The following is a 24,275-nucleotide window of genomic DNA, read 5'->3' as shown; positions in this document are numbered from 1 at the left end:
GCATAGCAACGAGAGGGGAGAGTGTGTCCACGTACCCTCGTAGACCGAAAGCAGAAGTGTTATGACAACGCGGTTGATGTAGTCGTACGTCTTCACGATCCGACCGATCCAAGCACCGAACGTACGGCACCTCCGTGTTCCGCACACGTTCAGCTCGATGACGATCCCCGGACTCCGATCCAGCAGGGTGTCGGGGATGAGTTCCGTCAGCACGACGGCGTGATGACAATGATGATGTTCTACCGACGCAAGGCTTCGCCTAAACACTGCAACAATATGACCGAGGTGGAATATGGTGGAGGGGGGCACCGCACACGGCTAAGGAACAATCACGAAGATCAACTTGTGTGTATAGAGGTGCCCCCTGCCCTCGTATATACAGGAGGAATGGGAGGTGCGGCCGCCCCCCTAGGGGTGCGCCTGGAGGAGTCCTACTCCCACCGGGAGTAGGACTCCCCCCTCTTGCCTTGGTGGAGAAGGAAAGGGGGGAGGGGAAAGAGGAAAGGGGTGAGGGAGTCCTGGACTAGGGGGTGTCCGGATAGCCGAACTATCATCATCGGCCGGACTCCAAGACTATGAAGATACAAGATTGAAGACTTCGTCCCGTGTCCGGATGGGACTTTCCTTGGCGTGGAAGGCAAGCTTGGCAATACGGATATGTAGATCTCCTACCATTGTAACCGACTCTATGTAACCCTATCCCTCTCCGGTGTCTATATAAACCGGATGGCTTTAGTCCGTAGGACGAACAACAATCATACCATAGGCTAGCTTCTAGGGTTTAGCCTCCTTGATCTCGTGGTAGATCTACTCTTGTAATACCCACATCATCAATATCAATCAAGCAGGACGTAGGGTTTTACCTCCATCAAGAGGGCCCGAACCTGGGTAAAACATTGTGTCCCTTGTCTCTTGTTACCATCCTCTTAGACGCACAGTTCGGGACCCCCTACCCGAGATCCGCCGGTTTTGACACTGACATTGGTGCTTTCATTGAGAGTTCCTCTGTGTCATCACCGATAGGCTCGATGGCTTCTTCGATCATCAACAATGACGCAGTCCAGGGTGAGACCTTTCTCCCCGGACAGATCTTCGTATTCGGCGGCTTTGCACTGCGGGCCAATTCGCTTGGCCATCTGGAGCAGATCGAAAGCTACGCCCGTGGCCGTCAGGTTAGATTTGGAAGTTTGAACTTCACGGCTGACATCCGCGGGGACTTGATCTTCGATGGATTCGAGCCACAGCCGAGCGCGCCGCACTGTCACGACGGGCATGATTTAGCTCTGCAGCCGGACAGTACCCTGGAGGCCGCACACAAGTCCGCTCCGATCTTCAATTCGGAGCCGGCTGCGCAGATCGAGGACAGGTGGCTAACACAGCCTCGGGGGCTGCAACCTCTACGGCGATAGAGCCGAACACTGACCTTATCCCTCATGAAGCTCGTGACTCCGAGGTGCTGGACTCCTCGCCGGACTCCGAACCTCCCGCGCCCCCTCCAATGGAATCCGATTGGGCGCTGATCATGGAGTTCACCGCTGCGGACATCTTTCAACACTCACCTTTCGGCGACATCTTGAGTTCGCTAAAGTATCTCTCGTTATCAGGAGATCCCTGGCCGGACTGCGGTCAGGACGGTTGGGATGCGGACAACGAAGAAATTCAAAGCCCACCCACCACCCACTTAGTAGCCACTGTCGACGATCTAACCGACATGCTAGACTTCGACTCCGAAGACATCGACAATATGGACGACGATGCCGGAGACGACCAAGAACCAGCGCCTACCGGGCACTGGAAAGCCACCTCATCATATGACATATACATGGTGGATATCCCAAAGGATGGGAACAGCGGAGGAACAGAGGAGGATGACCCCTCCAAGAAACAGCCCAAACACCGGCGTCAGCGGCGCCGCTCTAAATCCCGCCAAAGCAAGAATGTAGATTCCGGCATCGGAGATAATAACACCCCAAACAGTGCCGAAGACAACCCCCTGCAGCAAGATTCAGCATAGGAGGACAGAGACGCCAGCCCTCACGAGAGAGCGGCAGACGAAGAGGTAGAGGATGATAATTACATGCCTCCCTCCGGAGACGAGGAAAGCCTCGACGACGACCAATTTGTCGTGCCTGAGGATCCCGCCGAACAAGAGCGTTTTAAACGCAGACTTATGGCCACGGCAAATAGCCTCAAGAAAAAGCAGCAACAGCTTAGAGCTGATCAAGATCTGCTAGCCGACAGATGGACTGAAGTCCTTGCGGCCGAAGAGCATGAGCTCGAACGCCCCTCCAAAAGCTACCCCAAATGCAAGCTTCTACCCCGATTAGAGGAGGAGGCATATAAACCCGCATCACCAGAGCATGATACGGCTGACCGGCCACCCCGTGGCCGCGACAGAGAGGCCTCTAGGCCCTCCATTAGAACCGTACCCCGGCATCGCTCGAAAAGCACAAGACCATAGGGGAATGCTCCGGACTTGCGAGACATATTGGAGGATAAGGCAAGACAATCAAGATCGATCTATGGATCGTGGGGGCGCCCCATGATACGTGACGACTGCCGTCGCGCCGGACACAGCAAGTCCGGCCGGGCCGAACACAGTAGACAAAACTCTTTTGAGCTTCGTCGTGATATAGCCCAATACAGAGGCGCCGCACACCCACTATGCTTCACAGATGAAGTAATGGATCATCAAATCCCCGAAGGGTTTAAACCCGTGAATATTGAATCTTATGATGGCACAACGGACCCCGTGGTTTGGATCGAAGACTATCTCCTTCATATCCACATGGCCCGCGGTGATGGTCTCCACGCCATCAAATACCTCCCACTCAAGCTTAAAGGACCAGCTCGGCATTGGCTTAACATCTTACCAGCAGAATCAATTGGCAGTTGGGAGGACCTGGAAGCCGCGTTCCTTGATAACTTCCAGGGCACGTATGTGCGACCACCAGACGCTAACGACCTAAGCCACATAATTCAGCAGCCAGACGAATCGGCCAGACAATTCTGGACACGGTTCTTAACTAAGAAAAATCAAATCATCGACTGTCCGGATGCAGAGGCCCTCGCGGCCTTCAAACATAACATCCGTGATGAGTGGCTTGCCCGGCACCTGGGGCAGGAAAAGCCGAAATCCATGGCAGCCCTCACATCACTCATGACCCGCTTCTGCGCGGGAGAAGACAGCTGGCTAGCCCGCAGCAACAACCTCGGCAAAAATTTTGGTAGTCCGGATATCAAGGACCACAATGGCAGGTCGTGTCGCAACAAGAACAAACGCCGCATTAATAGCGACAATAACGAGGATACGGCAGTCAATGCTGGATTCAGAGGCTCTAAATCCGGTCAGCGGAAAAAGCCATTCAAAAGAACTACTCCGGGTCCGTCCAATTTGGACCGAATACTCGATCGCTCGTGCCAGATACACGGCACCCCCGACAAGCCAGCTAACCACACCAACAGGGACTGTTGGATATTCAAGCAGGCAGGCAAGTTAATTGCCGAAAACAACGACAAGGGGCTGCATAGCGATGACGAGGAAGAGACCCGACCGCCGAAACAATAGAGGACAGAAGGGTTTCCCCCCACAAGTGCGGACGGTGAACATGATATACGCAACCCACATACCCAAGAGGGAGCGGAAGCGTGCACTTAGGAATGTATACACGATGGAGCCAGTCGCCCCGAAGTTCAACCCATGGTCCTCTTGCCCGATCACTTTTGATCGAAGGGACCACCCCACCAGCACCTGCCACGGCGGATTCGCCGCATTGGTGCGAGACCCAATCGTCGATGGATTTCACCTCACCAGAGTCCTGATGGACGGCGGCAGCAGCCTGAACCTGCTTTATCAGGATACAGTGTGCTAAATGGGCATAGACCCCTAAAGGATTAAACCCACAAAGACGACCTTTAAAGGCGTCATACCAGGTGTAGAGGCCAATTGTACAGGCTCAGTTACACTAGAAGTGGTCTTTGGATCCCCGGATAACTTTCGAAGCGAGGAGTTAATCTTTGACATAGTTCCATTCCGCAGCGGCTATCATGCTCTGCTCAGACGTACCGCGTTTGCAAAGTTCAACGCGGTGCCGCACTACGCATACCTCAAGCTTAAGATGCCAGGCCCTCGAGGAGTCATTACGGTCAACGGAAACACGGAATGCTCTCTCCGAACGGAGGAACATACAATGGCTCTCGCGGCAGAAGTACAGTGCAGCCTCTTAAGGCAATTCTCGAGTTCGGACGTTAAGCGACCGAACACGGCTAAACGCGCCTGGAGTAACCTACAACAAGACCACCTGGCACGTTCCGAGCACGCGTAGCAGTGCGGCCCCAACCCCAGCCCCTGCAAAATTTCAAGACAGGTCCTTCACGTACATCATTACGCTCTGGAGATACCATGGGCATGGGGGGAGGGGCACGACCACGATAGGCCCAGAATGTGGCTTAACCACACCAGGGGCTCTCAAGTGTGTCGTTCTTTTTTTCTTTTTCTTCTTCTTTTTTTTCTTATTTTTACCCACAGGACTCCGTTCATCAGAGGCCCTGTCCGGCAGCAGACCTGCCGAACTCACGATGCAACAGCCAGGGAAGGAGAAAGGCTACGACGAATATCCAGGTGCTCTCCATTACGAGCATTAAATCTGTTTTATACACCATTCCGCAGCCTACCCCTGGAGAGGGACATGTTTAATAGTCCCATCCCTTGCTTATCGCGCCATTTGTATCATTCTGCATTCACAGCAGTATCTCTTGAATAAACAATGCAGCACCTTTTTGCTTACAATTGCATTTCTTTCTTATACATATGTTCATTTATGACATGTTGCATCCGTACACTTTGGTACGGCTAAATACACCAGGGGCTTATGTTTCCCGCATCATGGTGTGATAAGTCCGAACACTTTCACCAGTGCGGCACCCCGAACTTATAGCATTATATGCATCGGCTCCGAATCATGTCTTGGGTCAATAGTTGGGTTTGCCCGGCTCCCATGTTTTGGTACCTTATGTTCCATTGTATCGGCTAAGGTAGCACTGGGAGAACCACTGTGATTGCGCCCCAGTTGAGCTGGGCGAGCGCCTTAGTGGAGAAAGCTAAAACTAACCGTCATGATGAGGCGAGAGCCGGTCGCTGTTCGAGAGGTTTTTTGCGAGTCCCTAAAGACTTATGCCGCTTAGAGCGAGGAGCCGGCTTTGTCCGGCCCAGGCATGGATAGCGCCCCAAATTCGGCCTTCCGAACACTAGGGGCTTCGCCGAAATTTAAAATTATAGAATTCTATGGCTAAGTGAGAGTGTTCAAGCATTATAAGTCCGGTTGCCTTGTTCGTTGTGTTGAGCGCCTCCCTAGATGGACCCAAAAATGGGAACAAGAGTGCTCAAATTTATCCCGAACACCCCAGCACTTGTGGCATGGGGGCTGAAGCCGACGACTTGCCATCTCTCAGATTTGATAAACAGCCGCACAGAAGGTAATATTTTAAATTAACAAGCATTGCTTAGCGCATATGAACAAAGTTTTCAGCGCACAGGATAACAAAATGCGAGTCTACTCAAATATTACATCTTTGGAGCACTCACCCGCAATAATGCGGGCACCCTTCAGGACACTCTTATAATACATCTCGGGCGTGCGATACTCCTTGCCCAGCGGTGGCGCATCCGTCACAAGCTTCTGAGCATCCATCTTGCCCCAGTGCACCTTAGCGCGGGCAAGGGCCCGATGGGCACCTTCAATGCAGGTGGAGTGCTTGATGACTTCAACCCATGGACACGCATCCACCAGCCGCCGCACCAGGCCGAAGTAGCTCCCAGGCATGGCCTCCTTAGGTCACATCCGAACTATGAGGCCCTTCATGGCCTGTTCGGCCACCTTGTGGAGCTCGACCAGCTGCTTCAGCTGGTCGCTAAGGGGCACCAGATGTCCGGCCTCAGCATACTGAGACCAGAAGACCTTCTCCGTCGATCTCCCCTCCTCGGCCCTATAGAAAGCGGCAGCATCGGACACGCTGCGGGGCAGATCTGCGAATGCTCCTAGAGAGCTCCGAATTCGGGTAAGTGACAGTTATTCACACTCACATGCTTACTCTGCATGAAAAATGCCTTACCCGCCGCTATTTTCTTCAACGCCTCGATTTCCTGGAGGGCCTTGTAGGCTTCGGCCTTACCGGCTTTGGCACTCTCAAGAGCCAATGCAAGCTCGGACTCTCGAGTCTTCGAGTCGCGCTCAAAACTCTCATGTTTTTCCACGAGAGCCTGGAGCTCTTGTTGTACCTCCGCCAGCCGCGCCTCCTGCTTCTCTCGCTCGGTGCTCTCCGCGGCCGCATTACGTTCGGCCACGGACACCGCCTCCTTCAGGGTCGCCACCTCGTTCGTGGCCCCTGCAATACCCACGTTATCCTTGTCATTTTTCTTGCAACCAAATCCTTTTCTGTAAGGTAAAATTTTAATAAGGTGTTACTCACCTTCCTTGTCCTCGAGCTGCTTCTTGGCACGGCCAAGTTCGTTCTCGGACCGCTCGAGGCTTTGCTTCAAAGTTTTGACCTCCGCAGTCAGTGCGGCAGAGATCAGCAGCATAGCCTGCAATCCCATATTGACATAATTTTTATGACTCCTGCGTATATCTTTTTAGATCCTCAGTCCGGTTTTTCTTTCCGAACACCGAACCGAGCATCAGGGGCTAATGTCTATGCGGTACTATTTTACACATACCACAATTCTTACCTCAAAGCCTGTTAGAAGGCTGCTGCAGGCTTCGGTCAGCCCGCTCTTGGTGAGCTGAACCTTCCGAATCACCGCAGCCATGACGGTGCGGTGTTCCTCTTCAATGGAAGCGCCGTTGAGCGCCTCCAGCAAGCTATCCGGCGCCTCCGATTGGACGGAGGCCACCGGCATCACGGTCTTGCCCTTCTTACGAAGGGGCCGCCCGCCGGACTCCGGAGCCACTACAGGTTCCGGTGCGGAGTCCGGTGCAAAGTCCGGGAGGTTGCCCTGCGGCACCTCCGAGGCCTCCTCCTCCTGGCGGGTCCCTTCCCGGGATCCCACCTCGGCATCATCCGCATCACGAGGGGAGGAGGCGGTCGGAAGGGAATCCATATCCGACGCACCCAAGGACCCGCTCAACAAAGCGGGAAGATCCTCCTTGGGTGGACTGCAGGGTTGTATGCGGCATTAGAAAGACTCCATGTGGCAAAAATAAAAATCATGAAGTTATTCGGAAGTCCGGATACTTACGATCTCGCCAGGGGCTTGGCCCTTGGAGGCCAATCCTCGTCGTCATCGCTGGCGTGGGCAGAGCAGTCCGGGGGAAGAGTCCTTCCCTTCTTGGACCGTTCGGCCTCCCTCGTTGGGGAGGCCTTCCTTTTCTTCCCTCCCCCTGCTGGGGGAGAGGCCTCTTTCTTCTCCTCCTCGCCTTCGTGGGAGGAGTCCTCCTTGGTGTCATCATCCGATGACACCTGATAATGGGAACTCTTTCGAGTGCCCGTGGCCTTCTTCTTGTCCTTCTTCTCTGGCACCACATGGGGTGCCGGAGCCAGCAGCCCCGTTAAGCGGGCATCCGCTGGGTCTTCTGGCAAAGGGGCCGGACAAATAGTCTGCTCGGCCTTCTTCATCCAGTCCTGTCAAAGGAGAGGGAGTTTAGACCCCGCATAGAGTCAAACTATGGAAAACAAGCGTCCCGTAAAGGGCAAAATTGCTTACCTCGCTAGCCGGACGCTGCGAGCTGAATCCGTGATCTTCGGTGGCGGATGCGGGAGCCTCGGCGCCCTTAAACAGCACCCTCCAGGCCTCTTCGTACGTAGTGTCAAAGAGCCCGCTCAAAGTCTGGTGCTGCGCCAGATCGAACTCCCACATATTGAAGTCCCGTTGTTGGCACGGGAGAATCCGGCGGATGAGCATGACCTGGACTATGTTGACAAGCTTGAGCTTCCTTTTCACTAGCTTTTGGATGCAGGCTTGAAGTCCGGTCAGCTCCTCCGAATCGCGCCATATCTGGCCACTCTCCTTCCAGGAGGTGAGCCATATGGGGATGCCAGATCTGAATTCAGGGGCCGCTGCCCATTCAGGGTCACGCGGCTCAGTGATGTAGAACCACCCCGATTGCCACCCCTTAATGGTTTCCATGAAGGTGCCCTCAAGCCAAGTAACGTTGGGCATCTTGCCCACCATGGCGCCTCCGCACTCCGCTTGTCTGCCCTTCACAACCTTCGGCTTGACACTGAAGGTCTTGAGCCACAAGCCAAAGTGGGGCTTAATGCAGAGGAAGGCCTCACACACGACGATAAACGCCGAGATATTGAGGATGAAATTCGGGGTCAGATCATGGAAATCCAGGCCGTAGTAGAACATGAGCCCCCGGACAAAGGGATGGAGTGGGAAGCCCAGTCCGCGGAGGAAATGGGAAAGAAATACTACCCTCTCATGGGGCCTGGGGGTGGGGATGAGCTCCCCCTCGTCGGGGAGCCGGTGCGCAATGTCGCTGGACAGGTATCCGGCGCTGCACAGCTTCTGGATGTGCCCCTCCGTAACGGAGGAGGCCATCCACTTGCCTCCCGCTCCGGACATAGTTGGAGAAGGTTGAGGTGAGATGTGCGGACTTGGGCGCTGGAGCTCGAGTTCGCAGAGATGGATAGGCAAAGGAGGAAGAAGGCGTAGGTAAAAGGGTAGATCTTTATCCCCTTATATGGGCGAACGAAACCATGCGTCCCCACCGGCCTGATAAAACTCGCTTATCTCCCAAGCGCCGCAATCAATGGCGCGGTTGGGTTACCCACGTCCGTATTGATGTGAATCCCGGGATAAGGGGAACACGATCTCTGCTTCGACAAGACGTGCCAAGGAAACCGCTTCGCTAGACGCGCGGAGGTGGTATAATGAAAACGATTCGAGTAAAGTCTCGGTTGTGGTGTGACGTCACGCCACAAAATACGTCAGCAGATTGAACTTGTGTAAATATTATTCTCTCTACGGTGGTATGTGGAATTTATTTTGCAGAGCCGGACACTATCCTGGTGTTCACAATCTTCTATAAATTATTCGGAGGAGGAACCCGCCTTGCAACGCCAAAGACAATATGCGCGCCGGACTCGTCGTCATTGAAGCCTGGTTCAGGGGCTACTGAGGGAGTCCTGGACTAGGGGCTGTCCGGATAGCCGAACTATCATCATCGGCCGGACTCCAAGACTATGAAGATACAAGATTGAAGACTTCGTCCCGTGTCCGGATGGGACTTTCATTGGCGTGGAAGGCAAGCTTGGCAATACGGATATGTAGATATCCTACCATTGTAACCGACTCTGTGTAACCCTAGCCCTCTCCGGTGTCTATATAAACCAGATGACTTTAGTCCGTAGGACGAACAACAATCATACCGTAGGCTAGCTTCTAGGGTTTAGCCTCCTTGATCTCGTGGTAGATCTACTCTTGTAATACCCACATCATCAATATCAATCAAGCAGGACGTAGGGTTTTACCTCCACCAAGAGGGCCCAAACCTGGGTAAAACATTGTGTCCCTTGTCTCCTGTTACCATCCGCCTAGACGCACAGTTCGGGACCCCCTACCCGAGATCCGCCGGTTTTGACACCGACAGGGGGCGCCGCCCTCCCCCCTCCTTGTCCTATTCGGACTAGGGGGAGAGGGGGCGCACAGCCTGCCCTGGCCGGCCCTTCCTCTTCTCCCTCATGGCCCATGTAGGCCCATTAACCCCCGGGGGGGGGGGTTCCGGTAACCCCCCGGCACTCCGGAAAAATCCCGATTTTTCTCGAAACGATTCTGTTATCCAAATATAGGCTTCCAATATATCAATCTTTATGTCTCCACCATTTCAAGACTCCTCGTCATGTCCATGATCACATTCGGGACTCCGAACAACCTTCAGTACATCAAAACATATAAACTCATAATAAAACTTTCATCGTAACTTTAAGCATGCGGACCCTACGGGTTCGAGAACTATGTAGATATGACCTAGAACTGTTTCCGGTCAATAACCAATAGCGGAACCTGGATGCTCATATTGGCTCCTACATATTCTACGAAGATCTTTATCGGTCAAATCGCATAACAACATATGTTGTTCCCTTTGTCATCGGTATGTTACTTACCCGAGGTTCGATCGTCGGTATCTAGTACCTAGTTCAATCTCGTTATCGGTAAGTCTCTTTACTCGTTACGTAATGCATCATTCCGTAACCAACTCATTGGCCACATTGCTTGCAAGGCTTATAGTGATGTGCATTACCGAGAGGGCCCAGAGATACCTCTCCGACAATCGGAGTGACAAAACCTAATCTCAAAATACGCCAACTCAACATCTACCTTTGGAGACACCTGTAGAGCTCCTTTATAATCACCAAGTTACATTGTGACGTTTGGTAGCACACAAAGTGTTCCTCCGGTAAACGGGAGTTGCATAATCTCATAGTTTTAGGAACTTTGTATAAGTCATGAAGAAAGCAATAGAAACATACTAAACGATCAAGTGCTAGGCTAACAGAATGGGTCAAGTCAATCACATCATTCTCCTAATGATGTGATCTCTTTAATCAAATGACAACACATGTCTATGGTTAGGAAACATAACCATCTTCGATTAATGAGCTAGTCAAGTAGAGGCATACTAGTGACATTAAGTTTGTCTATGTATTCACACATGTATCATGTTTCCGGTTAATACAATTCTAGCATGAATAATAAACATTTATCATGATATCAAGAAATAAATAATAACTTTATTATTGCCTCTAGGGCATATTTCCTTCACCAGGAGGCCGGTGAGAGTAACGCACAGCTTTCCCAGGTGGCTGCCTTTGACCAAACTTCCCGCGAGGTGCTGCACTCCCAAAGCAGGTGGAAAAAGGACTCGAGGCTGCGGCAACAGAGCTGGCAGAAATAGGGATTTTCCCAGCCCCTACGTTGCAGGCGGTCATTGCACCAGAGCCGGTTGTGGTGGAGCAGCCATAGATAAAACTTGATCTTCCCCGGAGCCCAGATCTTCCATACCAAACTTTTCATGGCCGAAATTGGTTGCAAAGGGAGTTGATAGTTGTACGCTGACCTCGCTGTGTAGTGGCCACTGGCTTTCCAAGTGATCTCGTCTTTGATTCCTTCTTGCAACACCAAGTTGGCTTCTCTGATGCGGCGCTGCAACAGCATGACCTGGGGGATGATTTCCAAGTTGTTGCCGCGCCTGAGGTCCATGATCCATCTGTCTTCGCGTATTGCATCCGCCACCGTGCGGTTCTTCCTGGTTGAGTGTCCGAACAGGTTGGGGTATTCTTGCCGTCGTGGTTGTTTGCCGAGCCAGGAGTAGTGCCAGAAGAGGGCTCTGTTGCCGTTGCCCACTGTCACCGTCGTTGCCGAGGCGAAGAGTGCTCTATCCTTATCGTCAAAAGGCATCTCCAAGTGTACCCATCGCCTGGCCGGGTCCGTCCACGCCAGCCAGAGCCAACGGAGGTGCAATGCATGCGTGAACCACTCCATGTTGGGGATGCCGAGGCCACCGTGATCGACCGGGGAGATGACTAACCACCAGTTTACCTTGCATCTATCGTCGGTGACTTCTTCCTCATGCGCCCACAGGAACCATCGCCGCACCTTGTCGACGTCCTTGTAGAATCTTTTTGGGATGCGTAGGACAGCCATGGCGAAGGCGGGCAATGTGTATAGGACACACCTGACCAGCGTGCGGCGCCCTGCGATCAGCAGGAGACGTCCTTTCCAAGCAGCCAACCTTGCGCAGATGCGATCAAGGAGATACTGGATGTTCACGAGACGGAGCCTGTCGATGCAGAGAGGAAGACCTAGGTACCTAATCAAGAAGCCTACTCTAGTGCCGCCGAAGTTTTGAAGGACGTCTATGAGGTCTACACTGCCACAGTTTATGGCTGTCGCTGACGATTTTTGGGGGTTGCCGCGCAGTCCCGTCACCTCCCCGAACCCTTCCAGGAGCTGCATGATGGAATCGATCTCCTGGTGCACTGGATTGGCAAAGAAGATCGCGTCGTTAGCGTATAGCATGACGCGCAGACGTGCAGCACCGGTCGGCAGGAGCGCGATGGTGCCGGCCTGCTGCGCTGCCTCTAACAGCCGGTGCAGGGGATCGATCGCCAGGACGAAGAGGATCGGTGAGAGGGGATCTCCTTGCCTTAGTCCCCGCAGATGGAGAATCACAGGGCCCGGGTCTCCATTGAGCAGATAGGCGGAGGACACAGAGGAGAGGAGCAGCGCGATCCAGTCTCTCCAGCGCGCCGGGAAGTTCATGCACTGCAGCAGCTCGAGGATGTATTCCCATGACACCGTGTCGAAGGCCTTGGCAATGTAGATCTTTAGCAGGAGCATCGGCGATTTTTTCCTTTGAAACAGCCTTAGTGTGCTCTGGGCGTAGAGGAAGCTGTCATGTATGCCCTTCTTCTTTTGGAAAGAACTGGGCCGGCGAGATGAGTTGATCAAGCACGCCCATTAGCCTGATCAAGAGGACTTTGGCGATTAGCTTGGCCACTGTATGGATTGGGCTAATTGGGTGGAAGTCAGACAGTTTGGTTGCACCGTCTTTTTTGGCAGTAGGATGATCATAGGAGGATTCAGGGCTACAAAGACGCCTCCGGCGAGCTGATAGAATGCATGGAAGACTGCCATGACGTCCACCTTGATCGTTTGCCAGCATGCGTGAAAGAAAACCCCGCTGAAGCCATTGGGACCTGGCACCTTCTCTGCCGGAGACGCATAGATTGCCGACCATAGTTCTTCTTCTGTGAAGGGGTTGTCGAGGCCTTCCCCAGTTTGCAGACAAGGTAGCTGAATCCTATCCCAGTCGATCGTCTTTGTCCTTCTCTCCTTGCTGCCCAGGAGGGTAGTGAAGTGGTCATGGATCATACTTGCCTTCTCTTTGTGATCCATGGCTTGCTTGCTCTCTGACTCTAGGCAGTGGATGTAATTTCTCCTCCTCCGGGAGTTGATTTTAGCCTGGAAAAATGATGTTTTTGCGTCGCCCGCTTTGAGCCAGGTGGTCCATGCAGCTTGTCGTTTCCTCACTCACTCGAGAGCCACGAGCCCAACTATCTTCAGTTTCAGAGTTTTCCTCACCTAGAACTCTCTCTGGGTTAGTTGGCGCCTCTCCTGCGCCACATCTGATCTCAGCACCACCTCTGACGCAATGTGAAACTGCAGTTTTGTGTTGCTGAAAATGCTCTTGGCCCAGATCTTCAGGTCTGCCATTGTTCGCTTTAACTTGATCTTCATCCTAGTGAAAGGGCAGCAGTGGTTTACTGGCCTATGCCATGCTCTCTGAACTGTCTGCTGAAAATGCGGGAACTTTGGCCAAGGATTCAAATCTGAAAACTGTTTTGCATGGCAGCACCGCGGCATCCGTGAACAACAAGGGGTAGTGATCAGAGCAGGATGTGGATGCAGCCATAAGGGTGTAGGAGGGGAAGAGTGTCTCCCATTCTTGGTTGCAGAAAACTTTGTCGATGGCGACAAAAGTTGGGTTCTCCCTCTCATTGCTCCAGGTGAAGCGCCTGTTTTTGCATTTTATCTCTCTCAAACAAGCCCGGTCGATTGCATCTCTGAATCTTCTCATCACCCTTCTGTTGATGTTATGGTTGCTCTTATCTCTTGCCTCGTAGATGATGTTAAAGTCACCGTTGATCAGCCACGGCTCGCCAAGGGGTGGCCTGCTTCTGCTCAGCTCCTCGAGGAAATCTTCCTTTCTGGTGTCGTCGGTCGGGCCATAGACAGTTGTGATCTAGAAGGACAGGCCTCCGTGAGAGAGGAATGGTCCAAGCTCAGTCGTGGTTTCGGCCAGGGGAGCCGCGGTCCTGCACGCGTGGATTGTGTCAGACTACATGCATGCAACGGGCCCACCGGTGGTCAACACCTTTGCACCGCTGGCACCTGCGTGGTCGACGTCAAACTCTAGCGGGACGACGAGGGCGCCCGTGATGGCCTCTTCGAGCTCAGCCTGTCCGAGCTCGATGCACGGTGGGGGTGGGAGCTGCGTGTCTCCGCCGGTGAAGAACTCGGCTATGGGGTCATCATCGACGCGGCTCCTTTGCGCAGGTGGTGGAGGCGGCGGGGAGGGAGCACGACGCAGCGGCAGGGGGAGTGGTGCGGATGGCGACCTCACACCTGTGGCAGCCCTTGCTGCGGTGCCGGACGGTGGGGGTGCGGCTGCACTGACATGGTTGCTGGGTGCACTCCTTCGCCGCCGCTGGGGACCGGCTAGAGTGCCTGCGGCCCAGCAGCATGTCTGCCCAAGAACGCTGGCTGTCGCGCTCACTGTCATGGTCGTCGTGGTCCCTTCGGCCAACCCTGAGCTGCAGCCCATGGCAGCCCGAGGAGGCCATCATGGGTGGCTGGCGGCGCCCTTGGCCATCTTCAACATGCCTGGTCCATGTCACCGGGTACACCACCGGGAAGGGTGCATCGTCGCCGGACTCTGACGAGGGGAGGCTGCTCTGGCACGCGCGGGAGGACTGCCGCGTGCAGGGAGTCCAGTCCTCGATCCTGTCGACGTGCACCAGAAGCTCGCGGCGCCTGATGCCGGGTGGGGCCACCTGACGGCTTGGCGGCGAGAACCCCGGCATGGCCTCGACCCAGCCCGCTCCATGGGCTGCATGCCAGATATCGCACTTGGTGGGGATGCGCACGATGTTAGTCATCCAGACCCAAAGTTCAACCCATGGTCATCCTGCCTGATCACCTTCGATCGTAGGGACCATGCGACCAGTATCCATCATGGCGGTTCAGCCGCACTGGTCCTTGAACCAATCATTGATGGATTCCACCTTACGCGGGTCCTCATGGATGGCGCTAGCAGCCTGAACCTGCTCTATCAGGATACAGTGAGCAAAATGGGTATCGATCCCTCAAGGATCAATCCCACAAAAATCACCTTTAAAGGTGTCATTCCAGGTGTAGAGGCCTGCTGTACGGGCTCAATCACACTGCAAGTCATCTTCGGATCCCCGGATAATTTCCAAAGCGAAGAATTCATATTTGATATCGTCCCCTTCCGTAGTGGCTATCACGCACTACTCGGACGAAACACATTTGCTCGATTCAATGTGGTGCCGCACTACACTTACCTCAAGCTTAAGATGCTCGGGCCACGCGGTGTTATAACAGTCAATGGAAACATGGAACGCTCCCTCTGCACCGAGGAGCACACAGCGGCCCTTGCAGCAGAAGTATAGAGCGGCCTCTTCAGGCATAACCGCAATTCAGCGGCCAAACTCTTGGACACTATTAAATGAGTCCGAACTACTTCACAGCAGGACTGTCCAGTTCATCAAGAGCTTGACCAGGACTGTCCAGTTCATCAAGTGCTTGACTAGCAATCCGGCCTCCGTCCGAGTCCCAACCAAACAGCAGCATTTGTACCACGCGTACATAACTTCGCACTCAAAATACCATGGGCATAGACGGAGGCACATCTAAACCGCAGTCCACAATACGACTCAACCGCTCCCACATACTTTTACTATTTCTTTTTCTTTTCAGGTTTCTTTTTTTCCCCGGGCCTTTTCCTGATAACCTGATCATCGGACCTATCAGGACGGATACACCAAGAAGGCGAGAAGCTTTGATGTACAAGGGAACTGAGGGAGTCTTGGATTAGGGGGTGTCCGGATAGCCGAACTACCATCATCAGCCGAACTATCATTGGTCGGACTATCATCATCGACCGGACTCCAAGACTATGAAGATACAAGATTGAAGACTTCGCCCCGTGTCCGGATGGGACTTTCCTTGGTGTGGAAGGCAAGCTTGGCGATACGGATATGTAGATCTCCTACTATTGTAACTGACTCTATGTAACCCTAGCCCTCTCCGGTGTCTATATAAACCGGATGGCTCTAGTCCGTAGAACAACAACAACCATTACAATCATACCATAGGCTAGCTTCTAGGGTTTAGCCTCCTTGATCTCGTGGTAGATCCACTCTTGTAAACATCCATAATATCAATATCAATCAAGCAGGACGTAGGGTTTTACCTCCATCAAGAGGGCCCGAACCTGGGTAAAACATCGTGTCCCTTGTCTCCTGTTACCATCCGCCTAGACGCACAGTTCGGGACCCCCTACCCTAGATCCGCCGGTTTTGACACCGACATTGGTGCTTTCATTGAGAGTTCCTCTGTGTCGTTACTAATAGGCTTGATGGCCTCTTCAATCGACAACGACGCAGTCCTGGGTGAGACTTTTCTCCCCGGACAGATCTTCGTATTCGGCGGCTTCGCACTGCGGGCCAACTCACTTGGCCATCTGGAGCAGATCGAAAGCTACGCCCCTGGCCGTCAGGTCAGGTTTGGAAGCCTAAACTTCACGGCCGATATCCGCGGGGACTTGATCTTCGATGGATCTGAGCCACAGCCAAGCGTGCCGCGCTGTCACGATGGGCACGACCTAACTCTGCCGCCGGACAGCACCTTGGAGGCCACACATGAATCCGCTCCGACCCATAGTCCGGAGCCGATCGCTCAGATCGAGGACGGATGGCTGGACACCGCCTCGGGAGCTGCAACTTCTACAGCGATGGAGCCAAACACTTACCTTGTCCCGCATAAAGCTCATGACTCCGAGGTGCCGGACTCTCTGCCGGACTCCGAACCTCCTGCGCCCCTGCCGGTCGAATCTGACTGGGCGCCGATCATCTAATTCACCGCTGCGGACATCTTTCAGCAATCACCCTTCGGCAATATCTTAAATTCGCTGAAGCATCTCTCACTATCCGGAGAGCCCTGGCCGAACTACGGCCAGGATGGTTGGGATGCGGACGACGAAGAAATTTAGGGCCCACCCACCACCCGCTTCGTAGCCACCATCGACGATCTAACCGACGTACTCGACTACGACTCCGAAGACATCGACGGTATGGACGACGATGCCGGAGACAGTCAAGAACCACTGCCTACAGGACACTGGAAGACCACCTCGTCATACGACATATATATGGTGGACACCCCAAAAGATGGGGACGGCGAAGAAGCAACGGAGGCCGATTCCTTAAAGAAACAGCCCAAGCGCCGGCATCAGCGGCGCCGCTCTAAACCCCGCCACAGCAAGAATAGAGATTCCGGCACAGGAGATAATAACACCCCAAAAAGTGCCGAAGACAACCCCCTCCAGCATGATCCAGCGCAGGAGGAAGCAGAAGCAAGCCCTCACGAGAGGGCGGCAGACGAAGAGGTCGAGGATGATAATTACTTACCTCCCTCCAGAGACGAGGCAAGCCTCGATGATGACGAATTCGTCGTGCCTGAGGATCCCCTCGAACAAGAGCGTTTCAGACGCAGGCTAATGGCCACAGCAAACAGCCTAAAGAAAAAGCAGCAACAGCTTCAAGCTGATCAAGACCTACTGGCCGACAGATGGACCGAGGTCCTCGCGGCCGAAGAGTATGAACTCGAACGCCCCTCCAAAAGTTACCCAAAACGCAAGTTGCTCCCCCGACTAGAGGAGGAAGCGTACAAACCTGCATCACCAGCGCGGAATACGGCAGACCGACCACCTCGTGGCCGCGATAGAGAGGCATGCAAGCCCTCCACCAAAACCGTACCCCGGCATCGCTCAAAAAGCATGAAGCCACGGGGGAACGCGCCGGACTTGCGGGATATATTGGAGGACAAGGCGAGACAATCCAGATCTATCTATGGATCACGTGGGCGCCCCAAGACCCACGACGAATACTGTCACGCCGGATACAACTACTCCGGCCGGGCCGAACACAGCAGACAACGCTCTCTCGAGCTACATCGCGATATTGCTCAATACAGAGGCGCCGCACACCCACTATGCTTCACTGACGAAGTAATGGATCATCAAATCCCTGAAGGGTTTAAACCCGTTAATATCGAATCCTACGATGGCACAACAGACCCCGCAGTTTGGATTGAGGATTGTCTCCTCCATATACATATGGCGCGCGGCGACGATCTTCACGCCATCAAATATCTCCCGCTCAAGCTTAAAGGACCAGCTCGGCATTGGCTTAACAGCCTGCCCGCAGAGTCAATTGGATGCTGGGAAGACCTGGAAGACGCATTCCTCGACAACTTCCAGGGCATGTATGTGTGACCATCGGACGCAAATGACCTAAGCCACATAATCCAGCAACCAGACGAATCGGCCAGGCAATTCTGGACACGGTTCTTAACAAAGAAAAATCAAATCGTCGACTGTCCGGATGCAGAGGCCCTCGCTGCCTTCAAACATAACATCCGCGATGAGTGGCTGGCCCGGCACCTAGGACAGGAAAAGCCGAAATCCATGGCAGCCCTCACATCACTCATGACCCGCTTCTGTGCGGGAGAGGATAGCTGGCTAGCTCGCAGCAACAACTTCAGCAAAAAGGCTGGCAGTCCGGATACCAAGGACCGCAATGGCAGGTTGCGTCGAAACAAAAACAAACACCGTATTAACGGCGACAGCAATGAGGATACGGCAGTCAACGCCAGATTCCGAGGCTCCAAGCCCGGTCAACGGAAGAAGCCATTCAAAAGAACCACTCCGGGCACGTCCAATTTGGACCGAATACTCGACCGCTCCTGTCAAATACATGGAACCCCCGAAAAGCCAGCTAACCACACCAACAGAGATTGTTGGGTATTCAAGCAGGCAGGCAAATTAATCGCTGACAACAGTGACAAGGGGCTACACAGCAATGACGAGGAAGAGACCCGGCCACCGAACAACAGAGGACAAAAGGGATTCCCCCCTCAAGTTCGGACGGTAAACATGATATACGCAACGCATATTCCCAAGAGGGAACGGAAGCATGCACTAAGGGACGTATATGCGATGGAGCCAGTCGCCCCTAAATTCAACCCATGGTCCTCTTGCCCGATCACTTTCGATCGAAGAGACCATCCGACCAGTATCCGCCATGGCGGATTCGCCGCATTGGTTTTAGACCCAATCGTCGACGGATTTCACCTCACGAGAGTCCTGATGGACGGCGGCAGTAGCCTGAACCTGCTTTATCAGGATATAGTGCGCAAGATGGGCATAGACCCTTCAAGGATTAAACCTACAAAGACAACCTTCAAAGGCGTCATACCAGGTGCCGAAGCTAGTTGTATAGGCTCAGTTACACTGGAAGTGGTCTTCGGATCCCCGGATAATTTCCGAAGCGAGGAGTTAATCTTCGACATAGTCCCATTCCGCAGTGGCTATCACGCTCTGCTCGGACGAACCGCGTTCGCAAAATTCAACGCGGTGCCGCATTATGCATACCTCAAGCTCAAGATGCCAGGCCCTCGTGGAGTCATCACGGTCAATGGAAACACGGAACGCTCCCTCCGAACGGAGGAACATACAGCGGCTCTCGCGGCAAAAGTACAGAGCAGCCTTTTAAGGCAATTTTCGAGTCCGGCCGTTAAACGACCGGACACGGCCAAACGCGCCCGGAGCAACATCAACCAAGACCACCTGGCACGTTCCGAGCACGCGTAGCAATGCGGCCTCAACCCCAGCCCTCGCACAATTGTAAGACAAACTCTCCACGTACATAATTACGCCCTGGAGATACCATGGGCATAGGGGGAGAGGCACAACCACACCAGACCCATAGTGCGGTTCGACCACACCAGGGGCTCCCAAGTGTGTGGCTCTTTTTATCTTTTATTTCTTTTTTTACACAGGACTCTATCCGGCGGCGAACCTGCCGAAGTCATGATGCAACAGCCAGGGAGGGACAAAGGCTGCGACGAACACTCAGGTGGTCTCCATTACGAGCATTGAATTTGTTAAATACACCATTCCGCGGCCTACCCCTGGCGGGAGACGCCTTTAATTCGTCCAATCCCTTGTTTTCCGCACTATTTGTATCATTCCGCACTCATAGCAGATCTTCTCGAATAAAATGGAGCACTTTTTGCCCATAATTGCATTACCTTATATATATATATATATATATATATATATATATATGTTCATTTACGACATGTTGCATCCGTACATTTTGGTATGGCCAAATACACCAGGGGCTTATGTTCCCCGCATTATGGTGTGATAAAGTCCGAACACTTTCACAAGTGCGGCACCCTGAACTTATAGCATTATATGAATCGGCTCCAAATCATGTCTTGGGTCAATAGTTGGGTTTGCCCGGCTCCCATGTTTGGCACCTTACGTTCCATTCTATCGGCTAAGGTAGCACTGGGAGAACCACTGCGATTGCGCCCCGGTTGAGCCGGGTTAACGCCTTAGTGGAGAAAGCTAAAACTGACTGTCATGATAAGGCGAGAGACTGGTCGCTGTTCAAGAGGTCCTTTCGGGTCCTTAAAGACCTACGCCGCTTCGAGCGAAGTTCTGGATAATGTCCGACGAAGGCGTGGATAGCGCCCCTAATTCGGCCTTCTGAATACTAGGGGCTTCGCCGAAATTTAAAATTATAGAATTCTATGGCTAAGTGAGAGTGTTCAAGCACTATAAGTCCGGTTGCCTTGTTCGTTGTGTTGAGCGCCTCCCTAGATGGACCCAAAAATGGAAACAAGAGTGCTCAAGTTTATCCCAAACACCCCAGCACTCGTGGCATGGGGGCTGAAGCCGACGACTTGCCATCTCTCAGATTTAATAAACGGCCGCACAGAAGGTAATATTTTAAATTAACAATCATTGCTTAGCGCATATGAACAAAGTTTTCAGCGCACAGGATAACACATTGCGAATTTACTCAATAATTACATCTCTGGGGCACTCATCCGCAATCTTGCGGGCACCCTTTAGGACAGTCCTATAGTACATTTCGGGCGTACGATATTCCTTGCCCACTGGTGGCGCGTCAGTGATTAGCTTCTCCGCATCCAGCTTGCCCCAATGCACCTTTGCGCGGGCAAGGGCCCGACGAGCACCTTCAATACAGGCGGAGCGCTTGATAACCTCCACCCAGGGGCACGCATCCACCAACCATCGCACGAGACCAAAGTAGCTCCCAGGCATGGCCTCTCCAGGCCACAGCCGGACTATGAGGCCCTTCATGGCCTGCTCGGCCGCCTTGTGGAGCTCGACCAGCTGCTTCAGCTGGTTGCTAGGGGGCACCGGATGGCCGGCCTCAGCGTACTGAGACCAGAAGACCTTCTCCGTTGAGCTCCCCTCCTCGGCTCGGTAGAATGCGGCGGCATCAGACACGCTGCGAGGCAAATCTGCAAACGCCCCTGGAGAGCTCCGAATTCGGGTAAGTAACACGTAATTTACATTCACATGCTTGATTTGCATGAAAAATGCCTTACCCGCCGCTATCTTCCTCACCAACTCAACCTCCTGAAGGGACTTATGGGCATCGGCCTTGGCAGTCTTGGCACTTTCGAGAGCCAAGGCAAGCTCGGACTCTCGAGTCTTTGAGCCATGCTCCAAACTCTCATGCTTTTCCATAAGAGCCTGGAGCTCTTGCTGAACCACCGCCACCTGCGCCTCCTGCTTTTCCGCGGCTGCATTGCGTTCGGCCGCGGACACGGCCTCCTTCAGGGTCGCCACCTCATTCGTGGCCCCTGCAGTACCCATGTTATCCTTGTTAGTTTTTGTTGCAACCTAAATCCTTTTCTGTAAGGTACAAGTTCAAAATGGTGTTACTCACCTTCTTTGTCCTGGAGCTGCTTCTTGGCGCGGCCGAGCTCTTGCTCGGACCGCTCGAGCTCCTGCGTCAAAGCGCCGACCTCCGCAGTCAGTGCAGCAGAGGTCAGCAGCGCAGCCTGCAACCCATATTGACATAATTTGTTTTAGCAACCCTGCGTATATCTTCTTTGTTTCAGATCCTCAGTCTGGCTTTTCTTTCCGAACACCGAACCAAGCATCAGGGGCAACTGTCTATGCGGTATTACATTGCATATTTTTATCTTCTTACCTCAAAGCCCGATAGAAGGCTACTGCAGGCTCCAGTCAGCCCGCTCTTGGCGAGCTGTACCTTCTGAATCACCGCACTCATAATAGTGCGGTGTTCTTCCTCGATGGAAGCGCTCTGGAGCGCCTCCAACAAATTGTCCGGCGCCTCCGGTTGGACGGAAGCCGCCGGCGTCACGGTATTGCCCTTCGTGCGAAGGGGCCGCCGGCCGGACTCCGGAACCACTGCGGGTTCTGATATGGAGTCTGGCGCAAAGTCTGGGAGGCTGCCTTGTGGCGCCTCCGGAGCCTCCCCCTGATGGGTCCCTTCTTGGGATCCCACCTCGGCGTCCTCGGTGTCGCGAGGGGTGGAGGCGGTCGGGATGGAATCTACATCCGACAGAGCCAACGACCCGCTCGATGAAGCGGGGAGATCATCCTTGGCAGGACTACAGGCAGCATGCGGCATCAGAATGACACTATGTGAAATAGAAAAAGAAATTATAAATCACTCAGGAATCCGGATACTTACGATCTCGCTGGAGGCCTGGCCCTTGAAGGCCGTTCTTCCTTGCCAACGTTGATGTTGGCGGAGCTGTCCGGGGGAATAGTCCTTCCCCTCTTGGACCCTTCGGCCTCCCCTGTTGGGGAAGCCTTCCTCTTCCTCTCTCCCTCCTCTGGGAGAGAGTCCTCTTTCTCCTCCTCGTTTTCGGGGGAGGAGTCCGCCCCGGAGTCGTCGGACACCTGAAAACGGGAACTCTTTTGAGCACCCGTGGCCTCCTTCTTGGCCTTCTTCTCCGGCACCACGTGCGGTGCCGGAACCAGCAGCCTCGCTAGACGGGCGTCTACTGGATTTTCTGGCATAGGAGTCGGGCAGATCATCTGCTCCGCCTTCCTCATCCAGTCCTGTCAAAGGAAAAGGGGAGATTAAAACCCGCATAGAATCAAACTATGAAAAGAAAGTGTCCCGTAAAGGGGTAGAATCACTTACCTCGTCGACTTGGTGCTGCGAGAGAAATCCGCGATCTTTAGTCGCGGATGCGGGGGCTTCGGCGCCCTTAAACAGCACCCTCCAGGCGCCGTCGTACATCGTGTCGAAGAGCCCGCTCAGCGCCTGGTGCTGTTCCGGATTGAAGTCCCACAGATTGAATGCCCGCTCTTGGCAAGGGAGAATCCGGCGAACGAGCATGACTTGGACCACGTTAACCAGCCTGAGCTTCTTCACCAGCTTCTGGATACAGGCTTGGAGTACCGTCAGCTCCTCCGAACTACCCCACAGCAAGCCCTTCTCTTTCCAGGAGGTGAGCTGCGTGGGGATACCAGATCTGAACTCGGGGGCCACCGCCCACTTAGGGTCGCGCGGCTCGGTGATATAGAACCACCCCGATTGCCACCCCTTGACGGATTCCACAAAGGCCCCTTCGAACCAAAGGACATTGGGCATCTTGCCCAACATGGCGCCTCCGCACTCCGCTTGAGTGCCCTTCACTACCTTCGGCTTGACATTGAAGGTCTTGAGCCACAAGCCGAAGTGGGGCTGGATGCAGAGGAAGGCCTCGCACACGACGATAAACGCCGAGATGTTGAGGATGAAGTTCGGCGCCAGATCATGGAAATCCAGGCCGTAGTAGAACATGAGCCCCCGGACAAAGGGGTGAAGTGGAAAACCCAGTCCGCGGAGGAAGTGGGGAAGAAAAATGACCCTCTAATGGGGCCTGGGGGTGGGGATGAGCTGCCCCTCGTCGGGCAGCCGGTGCGCGATGTCGCCGGACAGGTAGCCGGCGCTGCGCAGTCTTTCGATGTGCTCCTCCGTAACGGAGGAGGTCATCCACTTGCCTCCCGCTTCGGACATAACTGGGGAAGGTTGAGACAGGATGTGCGGGCTTGGGCGCTGGAGCTCGAGTGCGCGGAGAACGATAAGCAAAGGAGGAAGAAGGCGTAGGTGAAAAGGTGAATCCTTATCCCTTATATAGGCGGGCGAAGTCTACGCGTCCCCCACCGGCCTGGTAAAACTCGCTTATCCCCCAAGCGTCACCATCAATGGCGCGGTTGGGTTGCCCACGTCCGTATTGATGAGAATCCCGGATTAAGGGGGAACACGATCTCTGCTTCGACAAGACGTGCCAAGGAAACCGCTTCGCTAAATGCGCTGAGGTGGTAGAGTAAAAAATGATTCAAGTAATGGCTTGGTAGTGGCGTGACGTCATGCCACAAAAAACGTCAGCAGATCGAACTTGTGTGTATATTATTCTCTCTATGGTGAAATTTGGAATTTATTTTGCAGAGCCGGACACTATCCTGGTGTTCACAATCTTCTATCATTCGGAGGAGGAACCCGCCTTGCAATGCCAAGCAATATACGCGTCGGACTTATCGTCATTGAAGCCTGGTTCAGGGGCTACTGAGGGAGTCCTGGATTAGGGGGTGTCCGGATAGCCGGACTACCATCAT

The sequence above is a fragment of the Triticum dicoccoides genome, chromosome 3B, assembly GCF_002162155.2.
Source record: "Triticum dicoccoides isolate Atlit2015 ecotype Zavitan chromosome 3B, WEW_v2.0, whole genome shotgun sequence".
NCBI classification, from domain to species: domain Eukaryota; kingdom Viridiplantae; phylum Streptophyta; class Magnoliopsida; order Poales; family Poaceae; genus Triticum; species Triticum dicoccoides.
This window is presented reverse-complemented; position numbering follows the sequence as displayed.